The sequence below is a fragment of the Macrotis lagotis genome, chromosome 4 (genome assembly GCF_037893015.1).
Source record: "Macrotis lagotis isolate mMagLag1 chromosome 4, bilby.v1.9.chrom.fasta, whole genome shotgun sequence".
NCBI classification, from domain to species: domain Eukaryota; kingdom Metazoa; phylum Chordata; class Mammalia; order Peramelemorphia; family Peramelidae; genus Macrotis; species Macrotis lagotis.
In genome coordinates this window covers 20,688,604-20,705,968 of record NC_133661.1, presented here as the reverse complement: position 1 = coordinate 20,705,968, position 17,365 = coordinate 20,688,604, and the positions used below count along the sequence as shown (strand labels likewise).

The 17,365-nt window shown below is 40.6% G+C and overlaps 1 protein-coding gene across 1 annotated transcript in view; it reads left to right on the top strand.

The window, feature by feature from the left end:
- SLC16A9 (solute carrier family 16 member 9) overlaps positions 1-16,211 on the top strand; it is a 65,110-nt gene extending 48,899 nt beyond the window's left edge. The window contains exons 6-8 of the transcript XR_012477686.1: positions 6,309-6,380; positions 11,396-11,456; positions 12,066-16,211. The gene's annotated coding sequence lies outside the window, so the exon portion shown is untranslated. The remainder of the gene's footprint in view (positions 1-6,308; positions 6,381-11,395; positions 11,457-12,065) is intronic.
- The last annotated feature ends 1,154 nt before the right edge of the window (positions 16,212-17,365 follow it).

Genomic DNA, 17,365 nt, shown 5'->3' with positions numbered 1-17,365 from the left:
ATTTATTTTTTCATGGCATAACCCAGTATATCCTTCTCCTAAATTTCTTCTAAAACAAAAGATAACTCTCAAGCCCAGGGTTCTTTTGTCCCATAGAAGGTTAGGTTTTGTGTTGCTCAATGTCTTAGAAACTTATCTAATCTCAGGTTATTATACCTGAATAACTCCAAATGGGTTCCCCTAACTTCCAGGGCATTTCTAAAAAAATACAGAACATTGTATTTCTGGAAGAAATTTTAATATGATACCTAAAATTGTGCCTCTCTGTTTTGATGTTAAATGCTCTCTGAGCATGGAAGACCTAGAGGACACACGCTTGAAAGTCTTTGCCCCTAGATAATAAAAATGACTGCCACTTAGAGTGATTTGTAGTTTATAAAATACCATATATCCATAATTTCCTTTGATTTTTTGCAGTCATTACAATGACATAGCCATTATTATCTTGGTCTTCTAGTTGAGGAAACTGAGGCCCAGAGACATCAAGTGACTTGCTTAGGCTTGGCTAGTGAAATCTAAGGAAAGCCTCAATGTTTCCAATTTTAAGCCCAGCACTCCACTCATTCATTACATTACAGGGTTTCAAAGGTGCCTCAAGAAACTCTTTCCCTTTTAGAGAGAAGACTCATGCTGCTGCCTCTCAGACAACAATAGCAATTACTATTTTTCCTAGATATGGCAGTGAATAGAACACTGGATCTCAAAAACTGGGTTCAAATCTGCCTTCAGAGACTTACTGGCTGTGTGTGACCTTGGGCAAGTCACTTAACCCCTTTTGTCTTTGTTTTCTCAACTATAAAAAATTTAGGATAATAGTACCTCCCTCCAAAACTTGTTGGAAGGATGAAATGAGATGCTGTTTGTGAAATGCTTAGCACAGCGCCTGATAGTTAAGAGGTGGTTACTGAATGGTTCTTTCCTTTTCTACAGTAATAACTTCTAAACCATCAATCTTTTAATAATCCATCTTTTGTCTCTTTAATTTGAAGTTCCTAGAATCCTGAAGATTATTATTTTTTTGACCCTGAAGGGACATAAATGTCACCTTGTCTTGCCTCTTGCTTCTTACTTTTCAAAGGGAGAAACAGGTATAGGGAACAGAAGAATAGGTATAAAATGATGTGGATGGGATTCTAACTGGGATCCTCTGACTCCAGATCCACTGGTCTTTCCAATTTCTGATTTCAACCAGTCTTCAGCCATAGTTTCCGAAAAGATCACAGATCTGTGTTTGAGGGGTGACGCAGGAATGTGATTTCATAAATATTTTTTCAGGAATCATGTTGATGGTTATTTGTTTGAGGTATATAAAGTGTGTATAAGTGTGAGGTCGAGACAAGAATTTATTAATATTTACTTACTATATTCTGGAAATACTAAAGAGGGCAAAAATATTGACCATTCTCAAGGGGTTCACATTCTTCCAATCTTCCAATCATTAGGTACATTCAAGATGTAGATAGAGTAGATGGATGTTGTTCTGAAAGGGGAAGGTACTGATGTGCATGAAGGTGTCTTTGCCCACATATGACCATGTTCTTAGTAAATATTTGAATTGCCATGAATCATTATGGGAAAGCAAACCAGGACTCTCATTGTCCCAACTAAGGCAGTTTGTGCAGCTCCTTCCCAAGGGAGTTCCTTTATGAAGTTTTAAGTCCTTAAATCTATTCAGCACATTTTTTCCCTTGAATTAGTAAAGTCATCAAAAAGCCCTTTGCCAAGGCCCCTTGCTCTAATGCCTCCTCTGAGCCCAAGATCTGGGTCATGGGATGCTAGGAATCTGGTTTAAAGTGAATTAAGGCGTTTTCTTGTGGCTTCATTCTGGTTGGTTCGGAATATATCCAGAGACCTGGTGGTGAGGTGAACTGGGGCTCCTTCCGGATCCAGTTTCTTGGATGAACAGGGGGGATGCCATTGCTAGGGATCTACCCATCACCCCTCCTCAAGGTTTGAGCTCCAGAGCTCCAAAGAAGGGCAGAGCATAGAACTGGGAGTGAATTTCAAAGTCACCTAGTCCAATCAATTTAACAAATGAGGAAACTAAGGAAGAAGAGATGCACTGACTTGCCCCAGCTCAGGGAGTAAGATGGAGAGCTGAAATTTTAACTAAGGAAGTTTAAACACTCCAAATCTAGACTTCTTTCTACTGTCCTTTGGTGCCTCTTGGTCTCTCCTGCATCAACATTTCTCAGAGAATTTAGACCTCTTCTTTGCCTTTTGCTTTTTTTATCTCATTTTTAACTCTTCTGTGTGTTTCTCTATTCTTCCCACCCTCCTTTCCATCACTGGTGGACTGGTAGCTCCCTGAGGGCAGGGCTTGCCTCATTTGCATATAGGATAGATGATTAATTGACTGAATTTTGTTGGATTATGGGGAGGTTACTCTGAGTCAAATTTGGGACCTCATCTGCAACAAGTTATACAGTTCCGGGGCCTAATCATTATTACTATTTTCTACTAGTTCTGCAGAATGCTGTTCTGGATGCAGTAGCTGTTCTGTGAACAATATTGAAGGTGTGGTGTGATGTGGTGGACCTAGAATGTTCAAATCCCAGTTCCAGTAGTAACTGGTAGCAAATCATCCCCTCTCCTATGAACCTCAGTTTCCTCATCTGTCAAATGAGGGGTCTAGATAACCTCTAAGGTCTCTTTCAACTCTAAATCTATAATTCTATCACCACACCATCAGTTGTAGAGAATTCCGACCTGGATAAAATCACACCATATGAGATAACTCTTAACAAAAGTCAGTTACTCATGGACATGCCCCATCATGGACTTAGTAGACTCCAAGGTGTCTAAATCAACCTACCTGACTGCTAAGCCAAGGATATACACAGGCCCGCCTTTGACTTGGCCTCTCTGTACCTCAGTTTTCCCACCTGTACTGATAGGGGAGACCCTTCCCCTATCCTCTCTCTCTCTCTTTGCTTGCTCTCAATGGAGAGTGGATCCCAATTAGGATGTGGGGCCAGATTCCTAGAACCCAGGAAGGCCTGATCTCCTTGGTGGCCTCTGTGTTGCTTGGAACCCAATGCTGATTTAGTTGTTGAAGGGACTAAATTTGATGGTTCAACCCCTCCATGCTGACAAAATCTCTTCCCCCATTGGATGGCAGGCTTGGTCAATGATAATTGACCTTCCTTGGCAATGTTTTGAAGAAAGATCAAAGGGAAAAATGGCTTCGTTCACTTTTTTTAAAATTCTTTTTTTATTTATTTGAGGCAATGGGGTTAAGTGACTTGCCCAAGGTCACACAGCTAGGCAATTATTAAGTCTCTGAGGTCAGATTTGAACTCAGGTCCTCCTGACTCCTCTGTCCACTGTGCCACCTAGCTGCCCCACTTCATTCCCTTTTGATGCAGGATGCTGAGAAGTCCAGCAAAGGGACCCCACAAGACAGAGAGGAGAAAGTTTTTCTCTGTCCCCAAGTCAAGTAGCTGCTGGACCTGGAGTCAAGAAAAACTGAATTTAAATCCTATTCTAAATCTTTACTTGCTGTGTGATGCTGAGAAAATCATTTAACTACTGACTGCCTCAGTTTCCTCATCTGTTAAATGGAAATAATAATAACACTTGCCTCACAAGATTATTGTGAGGATTTAATAAGAGAACAATTGTAAGGCATTTTGCAAACCTTAAAATGCCATTTAAAATGTTAACTATTATTTCTAATAAGAGCATGTTGGGGTTAGAAGTTGCCATACAGGTCATTCATCCTCTTCCCCTCACCTATTTTTTTCAGATGTCCAGAGGAGGGCAGTGACTTGACTATGGTCACCTAAGCAGTCAGCAACAGATCTGAATCCTTTTACTTCTTAGATGAGTGTTCCTTCCAGGGTCACTTAAGTCTTACTTGAGCTCCCAGGGCCTCAAGAATACAGGTTCTCCTGATTGCAGGACCAGTGCTCCAACCTCTGTACCACCTAACTGCTCCTAGGGAATTGGGTGGCTTGGGAGAGAGGTCCTTCTTCACCAAAGATATTTTCTTTTCTTTTTTGGAATTTTGAAAGGCAATGAGGTTAAGTGACTTGCCCAAGGTCATTCAGCTAAGTAAGCATTGTGTCTGAGATTGGATTTGAACTCAGATCCTCCTGACTCCAGGGTTGGTGCCCTATCCACTGTGCCACCTAGCTACCCCTTCACCTTCACCTTCTTCTAAATGACTTTGTCAGGACAGTCAGGTTGGGTGGAAGCAGAGTCACCCTGAATATCAAGTCGATACCCCTTCCTTGCTCATCTAGCCTACAGTGGGAAAGAAACAAGCTTCCCATTTGGGGGGTATGGGGAGGGGGATTGGCAAAGAGCTCTGGTCAAGCGAAAATGTTTCTACCATAAATTGTCTGAGTGAACTCTATTTTTCCAGAGGTCAATAAAGTCATTGAGCCTCAATGGGAGGGAATTTCTGATTTGACTCAAGGATCTGGTGTTGCCCAGAGCTGTGATGTAAAAACTAGTCTGGCATCTGTCAGAGGATGTGGAGGAGATGAAGGATGAAGTGGGAGAAAGAACAATGAGTGTTAGGAAATGAGGGTTTGAATGCCAGCTCTGCTATAGTTTACCTGTGTGACCTTGGGTAAGTCACTTGCTGTAACTTCTCTGGGCAGTCATTTCCTTAACTCTCAAGGGATGAGGCAGGCCTCGATTGTGCCTCATAATCCTATGCCTATCCAGCAGTCAGAAACAGAGGTTTTATGAGAATAATTCATTAAGGACACCACAGTAAGAAGACTCAATTTATACAATTTCATAGTTAGAAGCTGCCTAATGTCACCCATGCTTGGTGGACATCTTCGTCCTTTCCCCAGAAGGTGGTCATCCAACCTTTGCTTCATCATCTCCAATGGAAAGGAAATGAGAAAAACAGCAATGAAGCAGTCTTAGCATTACAGGGTTCAACTACAGTCTGAAGTACTAACAGAAATCTCTCTGGGGCAGAGCCAGACAGACACACACACACACACACACACACACACACACACACACACACAGACAGAGAGAGAGAGAGAGAGAGAGAGAGAGAGAGAGAGAGAGAGAGAGAGAGAGACAGAGAGAGAGACAGAGAGACAGAGAGACAGAGAGAGAGACACAGAGAGAGAAACAGAGAGACAGAGAGAGAAACAGAGAGAGACAGAGAGAGAGAGAAACAGAAGAAAAAGAGTCAGAGAGATAGAGACAGAGAATAGAGAGAGAGAGAGAGAGAGAGAGAGAGAGAGAGAGAGAGAGAGAGAGAGAGAGAGATAAAAGACAGACAGACAGGGGGAGAGGAGGACTCATTCTAAGCATATTTGATATGAGGGGAATTTCTCTACTCTAGTTTAGGCTGCAGAATCGACATCAGCCATTCACATAGCAAAGGACACAGTTTTTTCCACACTTGTTTAGTCTTTTCAGCGTGTGTTCCAAAGGGGTTCTCTATGCTTCTGTTAATTATTTTCTCTTAGTTGAATGTTCTAAATTTTCAATGTGTGTTTCTTGTCTGTTCTTTTGTCCTGGTGTGACGTAAGTTCCGATGACCTTGGAAGGCCTGTGTGGAGCTAGGGTAAAGGTTCAAGTCAAACCAAGTGCCCTCATCTCCCACCATGCTATGAATCAATCCAGTAATCTGAGTGGAGCCAGGGTGGATGCATGTGTGGATGACCTTCTCCAGGGAGGCCCTTGTTGGCCAGGCTTTGGGGCTTTTCCTTGGAGAGCTCTTTTCTAGACTGTTAGTGAGGGTGGGGTCAGGGAAGATAACTGTTTTTCTCCACCAACTTCAGTCCTAAAATCAACCTAAAAACTTGGAGATTCTGAGACCCCAGGCACAATGAGCAATCTTAGGGAGGATTCGATGTGATATTACCCGAGATCCCTTCCAGAATCCAGTCTTTTATCCTCTGAGTTAGCTCTGTTGGCTTCACTCTATGTTCCAATAGAGAGAATAGATTTGGAGGTGAAAGAGACCTTAGACACCATCAAATAAGAGCTCTGGAATGGGAAAGGATCCCAGAACTTGTCTAGTTTGACCCTTTCTCTCTCTTTTTGCTTTTTTTAAATTTAATTTTCCCCAGTTACATGCAAAAACAAATTAGAGCCTCTCTTTTCACAGAGGAGAATCCTGATCCCCACAGAAGGGAAGGGAGCTGCCTATGGCCATCCAGGGAGCTAATGGCAGAGCTGATGTTTGAACTCTGGTCCTTTGGATTCCAATTCAGGGTCCTTTCTACCCCACCACTATTAGCTAAGGATTATTATAACCAGTTTTATTATGAATTGAAACTAAAATTCAGATCAATTCTTTCTCTTCTCCCCTCAAATAACTTTAGCCATGGCACAATGGAAGTGGAAGCCCTAGTTTCTAGTCTTGCCTTTGAGCCATACTCGCTGTGATCCTGCAGGTAAGTAACTCTTCTAAGACTGTTTCAGAAAAGATTTTGGCATGCATTGAGGGTCAGACCTCCTCTTCTGGGTGTTCCCAATATCAGTGAAATTACAGGTCTAGCCCCTCTTCCCTCCCACCCACTGTCTTGGCTGCTCTCAGAACAAAGTTCATGCCTACCTATTTTTAGTTTGTCTTGACTTCTTTGTTGCCTGATAGACCCTTGTGGTTGGAAAAGTACAAAAAAAAAGATTTGGGTTACAGAATTTGTTCTGCATTTGTTCTCCATCCATCTTCCTAATTCAACTTCCCTCCCCCCACTTCTCCCAAGTCTCAGAAAAACTTCTGGGGCCATGACAGTGCCACAGTTATCCATTACAGTCTCAGAACAGGCCATGGTGTTGACATGGTGCTGGTGGATTCCTTGTCAGACATCCAGGAACCTGGGGTTCAAATGCAGCATTCAGAGAAGGCCAGTCTAGGAGCACAGACAACTGGAGGGAAAAACAACCATTATCAACCAGTGACCAAAAATCAAGTCTGCAACATGGCCTGGACTCCAAACCCTTCTGGGTTTTTGGTTGTTTGTGTTTGCAATAGTGGATGATGGGAAGGATGCATATTTGGGTCTGCTTCCTGACAACCAGAATTTTTAAAAACACAATCAACTACTCCAGAGGTGACTGCTTCTTCATCATCGAAGGATGATGGAATGTTTGGGTCTACAGATTGGGCTCAAGAATCAATCCCCGGTTCTGTGATTCTGAAAGAACTAGTTACCTGGCCTCCACTGGCTTTCAAGAAGTCAGAACCATGATTAGGATAGGAATAACTGGAAGCAACCTTGGAAGTTATTGTAAGAGGGAATGGCAGGATGGACCTGATTGGATCAAGCCCATGGTTGATGCTCACTCACTGGACTCTTAAGACTGGAGGAATCTTTGAGGCCCACCTAGCTATATTCCCCACATTGGACACATTTTATAGGAAACTGAAGACCACACAGAAGGTAAACCCATCCCATAAAACTCTTCAAAATCTTTTTGTTGTATCAAAAGTTACGCCTACAAATCTGACCCTCCAAATAGAATATAAGTTACTCGAGGGCAGCGACGATCTGGGTTTTGTCTTCCGATCCCTAGCATTAGCAGAATGCTTTTCACATAGTGAATGTTTACTGAATTAAATTGAACCCTGTGAATCAAGACCCATGGCTGAAAGAACTTTCAATCTTCCCATTAGGGATATAAATACAAGCCCAGATCAGTTGATAACAATACCTATACTGGGAGCCAAAAACAGATGGGTCATGGCCATTGGTGGCAAAGGCCAGAGCTAGGATTTGGAGCCAATTTCTCTGCCTCCAAATCCAGTCATTAGAATTCTAGACTGTGAGTGAAGAAATCCTGGTTTCAAATCCGGAAGTAGACACTAACTTGACTTTTTAGGACCTCAGTTTCCTCATTTGTAAAATGGCCACTCTCCCCCAGATTCTCTATGAACTTGTAGGTGAGTGTGTTACAGACTTTGGGAGAATGGTTTATACCAATTATATGGACGGTATCACCTTAGAAAATACCCCTTTCTAAAAGCTATTTAAGGCTGACTAAATCAATTTCTAACTCATAATATTGGATTGAAAAGTAGACTGGTAGGGGTTCAAGCCAAAGATATCAGTGAACCACCCTTCAGTTACTCAGAGGGACCCCAGGATCCTAAAGGGAGATGGAGCCTTTCTCAGGAACCCATATATTTATAGGACCACCACTCTTCCATTAAATATGAAGAGATATGTTCCTTGTGCCAATTATAACCATTCAGTACTTTAGAGGGTATCTAGTTCAACCCCCTTACTTTTCACAGAAGGATGCTGAGACCAAAAGAGGATGTGACTTAGGTCATACTTAGATCATGTAGGTAGTGTCATAGACTTTCTGCAGATGGAAATCACTCAAGCAATTTCTAAATCTCAAGGCTGTATTGTGACTTATTTAATCTTGAATTTAATTGGTAATCATCTTATTTATTGCTTGGCATGGTAGGGGAATATTATTGGATTTTCTGGATTTTTCACAAATGCTCTCATGATAGGATTATATAGCCATGTACCTATCGTTCCTGCCTCTCCACTGAAGTGTAGGGGAGAAATGTTTCCCCCATTCTTCACCAGGAGCAAATGAAGAATTGGTTGTGTAGAGTGCACATAGATGAGCAGCTTTGACTTGTTGTGCTTTTTAATTTTTTGTTCAGCTAGGGAAATTGGGTTTTCTTGTTACCTTTCAAATCAAGGCAGCTGGCCAACACCAGGGGGCAGTGGCTCTATGAGGCTGAAGAGGCATTTCCAGGGCTGCATCACCACCTGGTGGCTAAATGTCCAAGTTAAGAAATTCCATCCTTCCATTTTGTTCTCATTTTGTATAGTAGTTGGTGTTTGCCTTTCATTTTAGGATTTTGCAAGGCAAATGGGGTTAAGTGGCTTGCCCAAGGTCACACAGCTAGGTCATTATCAAGTGTCTGAGAATGGATTTGAACCCAGGTACTCCTGACTCCAGGCTGGTGCCTTTCATTTTCAGACGGGACCAATGACATCACAGGATGTGATGTCTTGACTTGCAAGTGATTTGGACATAAGACAGGCAGATTTGCACAAAATTAGCAGTCTTACTCTCTCTTCCAGAGTCACCAAAGTCCAGTGCCAAGATAAAAATCAAGAGCACTGTCAATGGCCCAGGATGCAGTGGCTGATCTTGGTATCTTCCATATCTGATCAAACTCTAAGCACTTCCCAGCCCTGCTTCAGCCTCCTTCTTGACTATGGAAACAAACTGCTCTCTGTCCATTCAGCTGGGGTCGGCTTCACATGCTTGGGGCAGACAGCCCCCAAATCCACCAATGGATGGAGACCTGTTGGCTGCCCTCAAAATGGTTTAATCTGTTTACCAAGATAATTTTACTGGGACACAGCTGCTGCAATATTATAGCTTCTTGGAGCCAAAGGTGAGGGTTGAAGTCAATTGGGTAAGCATGGAAGTGAATGAGCAGCTCTGACCAGGACTTGGCAGCCCTCATACCAGAGGTGCTATTCCTCCTGAATACCCCACATGCCACTGCATATGATTAATGAGAGTCTGAAGGGTCCTCTAGGCTTTTCATTCTTCTTCAGCCTAAATGAAAATCAGATTTGACCCTAACTCCCTCCTGCCTTCTAAATTGCGTGCTGTGGAATTAGGCCAGTTAGCCAGTCAAATTCTGATGACTGGCAGCTGAGTCAATAATGTTACTGTGGCTGCTATTGATGTTACCTACATTCAGTTATGGGTTTCCACAGACAGTTTTGTCCTAATAATGGACCTGAAGGGCAGCTAGGTGGTGCAGTGGACTGAGTACTGGCCTTGGAGTCAGGACGGCAGGAGATCGACTCCAGCCTCAGACACTTGACTCTTACTAGCTGTTTGACCTTGGGCAGGTCATTTAACTCTGATCACCTTGCATCCAGAGCCATCTCTAGTTGCCCTGATTCATATTTGACCATTGGACGCAGATGACTCTGGAGAGAAAGTGAGGCTGGTGACAGCACAGTCCCCTTCTCATTCAAATCCATTTCATCTGCTTGTCATGGCATCAACTCCCTGATGTTATGGTCTTTGAATGAAAGACAGGGACAGTTAGGTGGTGAAGTGGACAAACCCTGAAGCCAGGAGGACCTGAGTTCAGATCCGACCTCAGACACTTAATAATTACCTAGCTGTGTGACCTTGGGCAAGTCATTTAACCCCCTTGCCTTGCAAAACAAACAAACAAACAAAGAAAATGAAAGACCCAGAATTGTTATAATAGTGGACATGACTTTTTGCCATTTATTGTGGGGGCTGAGCTAGCATTCTCATCTGGTCACTTTTAAAAAGGAGAGACTTTTGGCAGCTCCATTTTAAAGTGATTGCTGGGGTCCTGGTGGTTGGGAAACGTTAAACCACTTCAAAACCCATCCTTTCCCAGATGGGGGAATTGAGTCTGGGTTATCCCCTATTTAAATACAGATACTGAATGGAGAACATATGCACTTAGCCTCTCCCAGAGATGTTAGACTCATAAGGTTTCTTATATCATCCTTACAGTTCTGGGTGTTTAATGTAAGGGGAAGGGACTTTGATCTTTTCTGCTTCTTAGGGAGACCTAGGTGTCTAACCTAGGTGTCTAACCCAGATCTTATTTGCCCTCCAACAGCAAAACGAGAGGCAGGGCTGTGAGTAGGTGTGTTGACCAGCACGCTGACTATAAATCCAAGAAGTTCAGTCTTTTGTCATATCTGACTCTTTATGACCTCACTTGGAGTTGAGAGTTCAGATTCTACCTCTGACAATGATGACATGAGTTATTGAGAGTGAATAACTTAATTCAATATTCCTCCAGGATTCTAAGTAGTAGATGGGACTGGAGCTGACATATTGACATAGACCTGGATTAGGATCTTTGCCAGAGAGAAATTGTGAAGAAATAATGAGGAATGATGTCTGGGGATGATAAAGAGCTCATAAATAGTCTCAACAGTCATAGGAGCTAATCCAATCATTTTTTTTAAAATGAGAAACATGTCTGAAATGACATCACTTTTCTTTGACCTGAGAATATAGTATGAAGTCTAAAACCTCCCAAGGGAAGTCCAAATCCTCTAACTGCTCCCCCCCCCCACCACCTTTTAAAAAAGATCTACATCTTAGACTTTAATTATTTATTCTATCAGGAGCAAAGTTTCTGAAAATTTGTTCCCAGAAATGATCATTGTAATCATCAAGGGCATGTGGATTAGGTAATTTTCTCTTAAGGTTAATGATTTCTCAAATCTCAGCTTCTCTCATCAACCATGATTGGGGAGAAATGTTAAAATCTGAAATACTCTTCATACGTCAGAACTTTCATTACCTGCTTTGTACAATTATTGGACTCTGTGTTTGTATTAGAATAGCCTGAGGTTCTTGCTTATTATGGATCCTCCCCTTTTCATATTTCCTAACATCTCATTTCCTCCTATCTCAGGTTTTTTGACACAAAAGGATATGCCTATTGCTTCCTACAAGGCTCATGAGGAATCATTCAGGTAAGAAAAGGGCAGTGATATAACTAAGGTGGGGGCAAACAGAGCTCTGTTTGAGGTTGCTACAATTCAGAATGAATTTGCAGTCTTTGTATGCCTTTAGGAGGTAAGTACCACAAAGAGCAAAAGTGTACCTGAAAGGTCAAAGGTCTCTTCTCCAATTCCATCATTTTGAGCCCCCATTTTCAAGTGTTTTCCTCCTTTGTTTTTTTGCAAGGCAATAGGGTTAAGTGACTTGCCCAAGGTCACACAAGCTAGGTAATTTTTAAGTGTCTGAGGTCAGATTTGAACTCAGGTCCTCCTGACTTCAGGGCGGTGCTTTATCCACTGCACCACCTAGCTGCCCCTTACAAGTGTCTTCCTCTTGTCGTTATTGACTGTTTCGGTTCCATTTGACCAATTAAACGGTATTAAAATTTACTTAAAAGATAGAGGAGGAAAACTGTTAAAAAAATTTCTCCCAACACATTAAGGGTCACACTCTCCCCATGTTGCTGTTTGTACTTCATTTTCCAAGAGAACCACTGACATTAAGAGTTGTTGTGTTGACTAAGCATGAATTGGATTTAAATGAGACCGTTACACAATGTTATCAGTCTCACTCTCTTTCAGAGTCAACAAAGTCCAGTGGCAAGACAAAAGTCAAGACAACTGGTAATGGCCCAGGATGCAGTGGATGACCTTGGCATCTCTGATATCTGATCAAGCTCTAAGTTCTCCACAGCATTTGCTTCAACTTTTGTGACTTTTGGAACAAATTGTTCTTAATTGCACATGCTGCTGGGAATGTTTTCTCATGTTTGGGGTAGACACCCCACCCAAATCACTGATGAAATTTTGGTCTATGGGTAACCTTCAATCTAGTTTATCCGTTTTGGTGAAAAATTTTCCCAGGCTGTGGCCATGCTCCTTCTTGGAGCCACAATGAGAGTTGAGTTCCACATAGACACCCAAAGTGGAGGAGCAACAAGGCCTCACATCAGAGAGCTAGTGTTCTCCTCATATCCTTTAATCTCTGAGATTTAGCACAGTTTTTATTGAGCATTGTTTTCACTAAAGTAATGTCCAAATGAAGCACTGATGCCGCATGAACCTTGTCCTCAGCTGCTGCTAGATTGGGTCTCTAAGATCTCTCCTCATTTTTCTAGACCTCAACACTAAAACAGCTTACTCCAAATATAGCCTGTGACTCTACTTTCTCACTTGATGGCCTGGCCCCCTCTCCTTAAACTCTTAAGATTATTGCCTTCAATCTCATTTACCCCAAAACTAAAGAACAAATGTCAAGACCAAGAACCAAGGTTCTTATTTGAAGGTCACCTGTTGGGTTCTGGCTAGCAGGACCTGAGTCTGCTGCCCTTACAGTATTGTCTTTCTTCTCTCACCAGAACATCTCCAGGCAGTAAGAAGTTTCTTCTGGTCAATTAATGCCTTTTGAATGACTCCCCACCCCCACCAGGGGCAGCTAGGTAGCCCCAACAATAAGCTTCCTATTCACATGGCCTAGCAGGCTGGTACCAGATATGGAATGTCTGCACATGCTCCAAAGTTCGTGTGGGCATTGCATTAACCACATCGGGCTCATTGGCCAGTCCCCTTCTGTTATGGATTACAATGAGCCATAATTTGGTAGTATTCTCTCCATTTGCATTCTAGGCAGATAGATTTGGAGCTGGAAAGCAACTCAGAGGCCAGCTAGTCTAATCCCCTCATTTTATAAATGAAGAAACTGAAAATCAGAGGCTAATTAATAGACTTGCCCTTGATTCTACAGGGCATTCTGTGTATATTATCCTTCTGGTTCTTAATTCACTCTCCATTCGTTCATGAAAGTCTTCCAAGTTTCTCTGAATCCCTCTTATTCATCAGTGTTTTTCCATCTTAACAATATTAAATTACATTCACAAACCATAATTTGTCCTGTTATTTTCCAGTCAATGACTGACTTTGTTTCCTGATTTTTGTTACAGGAAAAAAGGTTGCAATGCATATTTTAGTTTCTAGATATAATACATAAAATCTATGTATATACCTATGTAAATAAACAAATATACTTTTGTATCTATCTATCTATCCATCTAGCTAGCTAGCTAGCTATGCCAAGATATTTATGGCAGAAAAGAAAGAGAAAGGGGACAGGGTGGCCATATATGATAGATATATACATATGTGTGAATATTCGTGTATGTGTTTTCTTTTTTTTTTATTTTGGTTTTTTTTTCAAGGCAAATGGGGATAAGTGGCTTGCCCAAGGCCACACAGCTAGGTAATTACTAAGTGTCTGAGACCAGATTTGAACCCAGGTGCTCCTGACTCCAAGGCCGGTGCTTTATCCACTACACCACCTAGCTGCTCCCGTGTATGTGCTTTCATGTATACACACATGTATATATAATCTCTCTAATACATATAGAGAAACACTAATAAGAAAATTTCTACAGTAGTCCAGACATGAGGTGATACGGGTCTGAGTCAAGATGACTTAGTGGAGAAAAGAAGACATATACAAGAAATGTCATAAAAGTAGAAAACACAAGACTTGATAAAAATGTGGATTTGTGGACTCAGTGAAGGCAGCACTAAAGTTATGAAAGGATAGTAGAAGTCTCCACAGTCATTGGGAAGTTGGAAAGAAAGCTTGGGGGAAGGGAAGAAGCTGTTGTGTTCTATTTTAGACTTGTTAGCTTTGAGATGCTTACGGGATGTCCAGTTTCCAGGTCCAAAAAAGTAATTGGAAATGTAAGCCTGGAGCTCAGGAGAGATATGATAGCTGGGTGTCTAGGTTCCAGTTCTGAAATTCTGTAATTCTCTGGAGCTCAGGATAGGCTTCTGGGGACCTGGATCATCAAAGAGAGACTTGAGAAAGTTCACTGTCCCTGTCTTGCATTTCCTCTGGAAGTAAGTAGAGGAAAGGGGGCTGATAGATTTCAGGAAGATTTTTCAATAAAAGTTGAAAAGGAAAGTTTTCTGATTAATCAGAGGACTGGATTTCCTAGACTATTCTAGGTAAGCCAGATTTTCCTATATGTGTATAATGTACTCATTCTTTGTAATAAACTTATAATTTCTTTGTTGTCGGGTCCCTTGATGAGGCTATAGATTTAGATTTAGATTTAGAGTCATTGAGAGCAGTTTGAGGCACTAAAAAGTGAAATGATTGGCTGTATGTATGCCATAGCAGTATGTATGAGAGACAGAAGGTGAACCCAGATCTTTCTAGTTCAAGGACAGTCTCCACCCCCGCCCCCCCACACACTATGAGCTTCTTCCTTACAAACACAGAGCAAAATATGATTTTTTAAAAAGTGATGTATATAGTTAGCACAAAGACATAAATTGGGTGGAAGGAGGAATTGGCTTTTGAGTCAGGTTTTGTTTTTTTCTTTTGTTTTTTTTTCTTCATAGCCTTAGCACTTGGCAAAGGTCATGTGCACTGTGAGATCTTGATAAATTTTTGTCAAACTGAATTTGGATGGGGATGGATAGGAATGGGGAGAAAAGGGGACCACTTTTCCAAATTACCAACTCAAACACTAGCCTCTTCAAATTCCTGAATCCAAACGGGACCATCCCAACCATCCTGTGCCATTCTTTTATATGCAGATTAAAAATCACATACATCTTAGCCTCATTTTTGTAGGAAGCTACATTTCTTTTTGTAGAGAATTCTGATCTGTTGCATGTTTGCTTTCCCAGCAGTTCTGAACCAGTAAAAAATGCCAGTCTTAACAGTAGATGAGAATATACTGGGGTAAACTACTCCTTCCCCTTCTCAGTCCTCATTACCTGGCTTACTCATCCTCTCCATTTCTCTCCAATTCAACTCCAATGAAGGGTAGTGCAAAGTCTGGCAGATGTAGAAAAGATTTCTAAAGTTTTTCAGTGTTAATTTTTACTATGTTTCTACACTAGGAGTTATTATTAATGACATCAAGCCCTTTCTAGGGTTTACAACAAGTGAAATCAAAGAGGAAGTAGGTTATGAGATTAGTTACATCAAAGTCCTGGACTTGTGTGGCTACAAGATTTTCTTCATTTGTGAAAGGCATGCCCCTTGCCTTGATGGACCTCCTTGCCTCTGCAAAGGAAGCAGAGAAAGTATCCTATAATGTTTCTTGGAAGACAAACTATGCTTTATAATTTCCCAGCTTTGAGTTTTGATTGTTTTACTATTATTATTCTTTCCATTTGCATTGCTACAGTCCTGAAATATGTTGTTTTTCTGACTCTGCTGACTTCAATTTGCATCAGTTCAGGTGAATCTTCCCATGCTTCTCTGTATTCATCACATTTGGCAAAGATGACAAAAATTGATAGTCATCAACATAATTGAACAGTGCTATCAAATTCTTCTGGTCAATTAATGCCTTTTGAATGACTCCCCGCCCCCAATGACTTGTATTCTTATAAATTTACATTTCTTTTTTGCCATTCCTTAATTGATGGACATCTACCTTATTTCCACTTCTTTACTATCATAAAAATGCTTCTATAAATATTTTTATATTTGTGGTCTTTCTTTTTTGTCAATGACCTCTTTGTACTATATGTCTACAAGTGGAATCTCTGGATTTTTCTGGGTAAAAAGTACAGCTATTTTAACCACTTTATTTGTATAAATTTCCAAATTGCATTCTAGTATGAATATACCACTTCAGAGTTGTGCCAACAAGGCATTAATGGACTTCCCCCTCCCATCCCCTCCAACACTGATAAGCACCATCTTTTGTCATCTCTGCCAATTTGCAGTTTGCCAAACTTCAGGTTTGTACTGATTTTCATTTATCTTATTTTTAACTTTTCAAATTTTTTCCAATTACAGTGGAAATAATTTTTAATATTCATTTAAAAAACTTTAAATCCAGTTTTCTCCTTCTGTCCTTCCTCATTAAGAAGGCAAGTAATTTGATTAGGTTAAACATGTGCATTCATGGAAAACTTGTTTCCCCAAGTCATGTTGCCAAAAAATACTCAGACTTCTCTATCCTCTCTCCCCCCAAAAAGAAAAAATAAAATTATAAAAAAAATGTACTTCAACCTGTACTTCGACTATCAATTCTTTCTCTTGTGTGGATAGCATTTTTTCATGACATGTCCTTTGGAATTGTCTCAGATTATTGCATTTATGAGAATAGCTAAGTCATTCACATTTGATTATCATGCAATATTGCTGTTACTGTATACAATGTTCTCCTAACTTTGCTCACTTCACTTTACATCAGTTCATGGAAGTTCAGATTTTTCTGAAAGCATCCTGCTCATCATTTCTTGTAACACAATAGAATTTCATCACATTCATTTGCCATAGCTTGTTCAGCTATTCACCAATTTCCAATTCTTTGCTACCACAAAAAATAATTTTGTACATATAAGTCCTTTTCTTTTTTAAAATTTCTTTGGGATACAGACTTAGTAATGGTATTGCTGAATCAAAGAGTATGCAAAGTTTTATAGCCCTTTTGACATAGCTCCAAATTATTCTCTAAAGTGGTTGGATCAGTCCACAACTCCACCAACAGTGCATTATTTTTCCAATTTTCCAACATCCTCTCCAATATTTCTCATTTTTCCTTTATGTCATATTAACCAATCTCATAAGTGTGAGTATTGTTTTAAATTGCACATATCTAATCAATAGTGATTTAGAACACTTTTTCATATTTCTTTAGCATGATTTTGATTTCTTTGTCTGAAAACTGCTGGGTTTTGTCTTTGGTCATTTATCAATTAGAGAATGACTTGTATTCTTATAAATTTGACTTAGTTCTCTATATATTTGAGAAATGAGGTCCTCATCAGAGACAAACGTTGTCAAATTCCCCACTCCCCACAATTTTCTGCTTTCTTTCTAATCTTGGTGGCATTTATTTTGTTTGGTTAAAACCTTTTTAAATTTAATGTAATGAAAATAA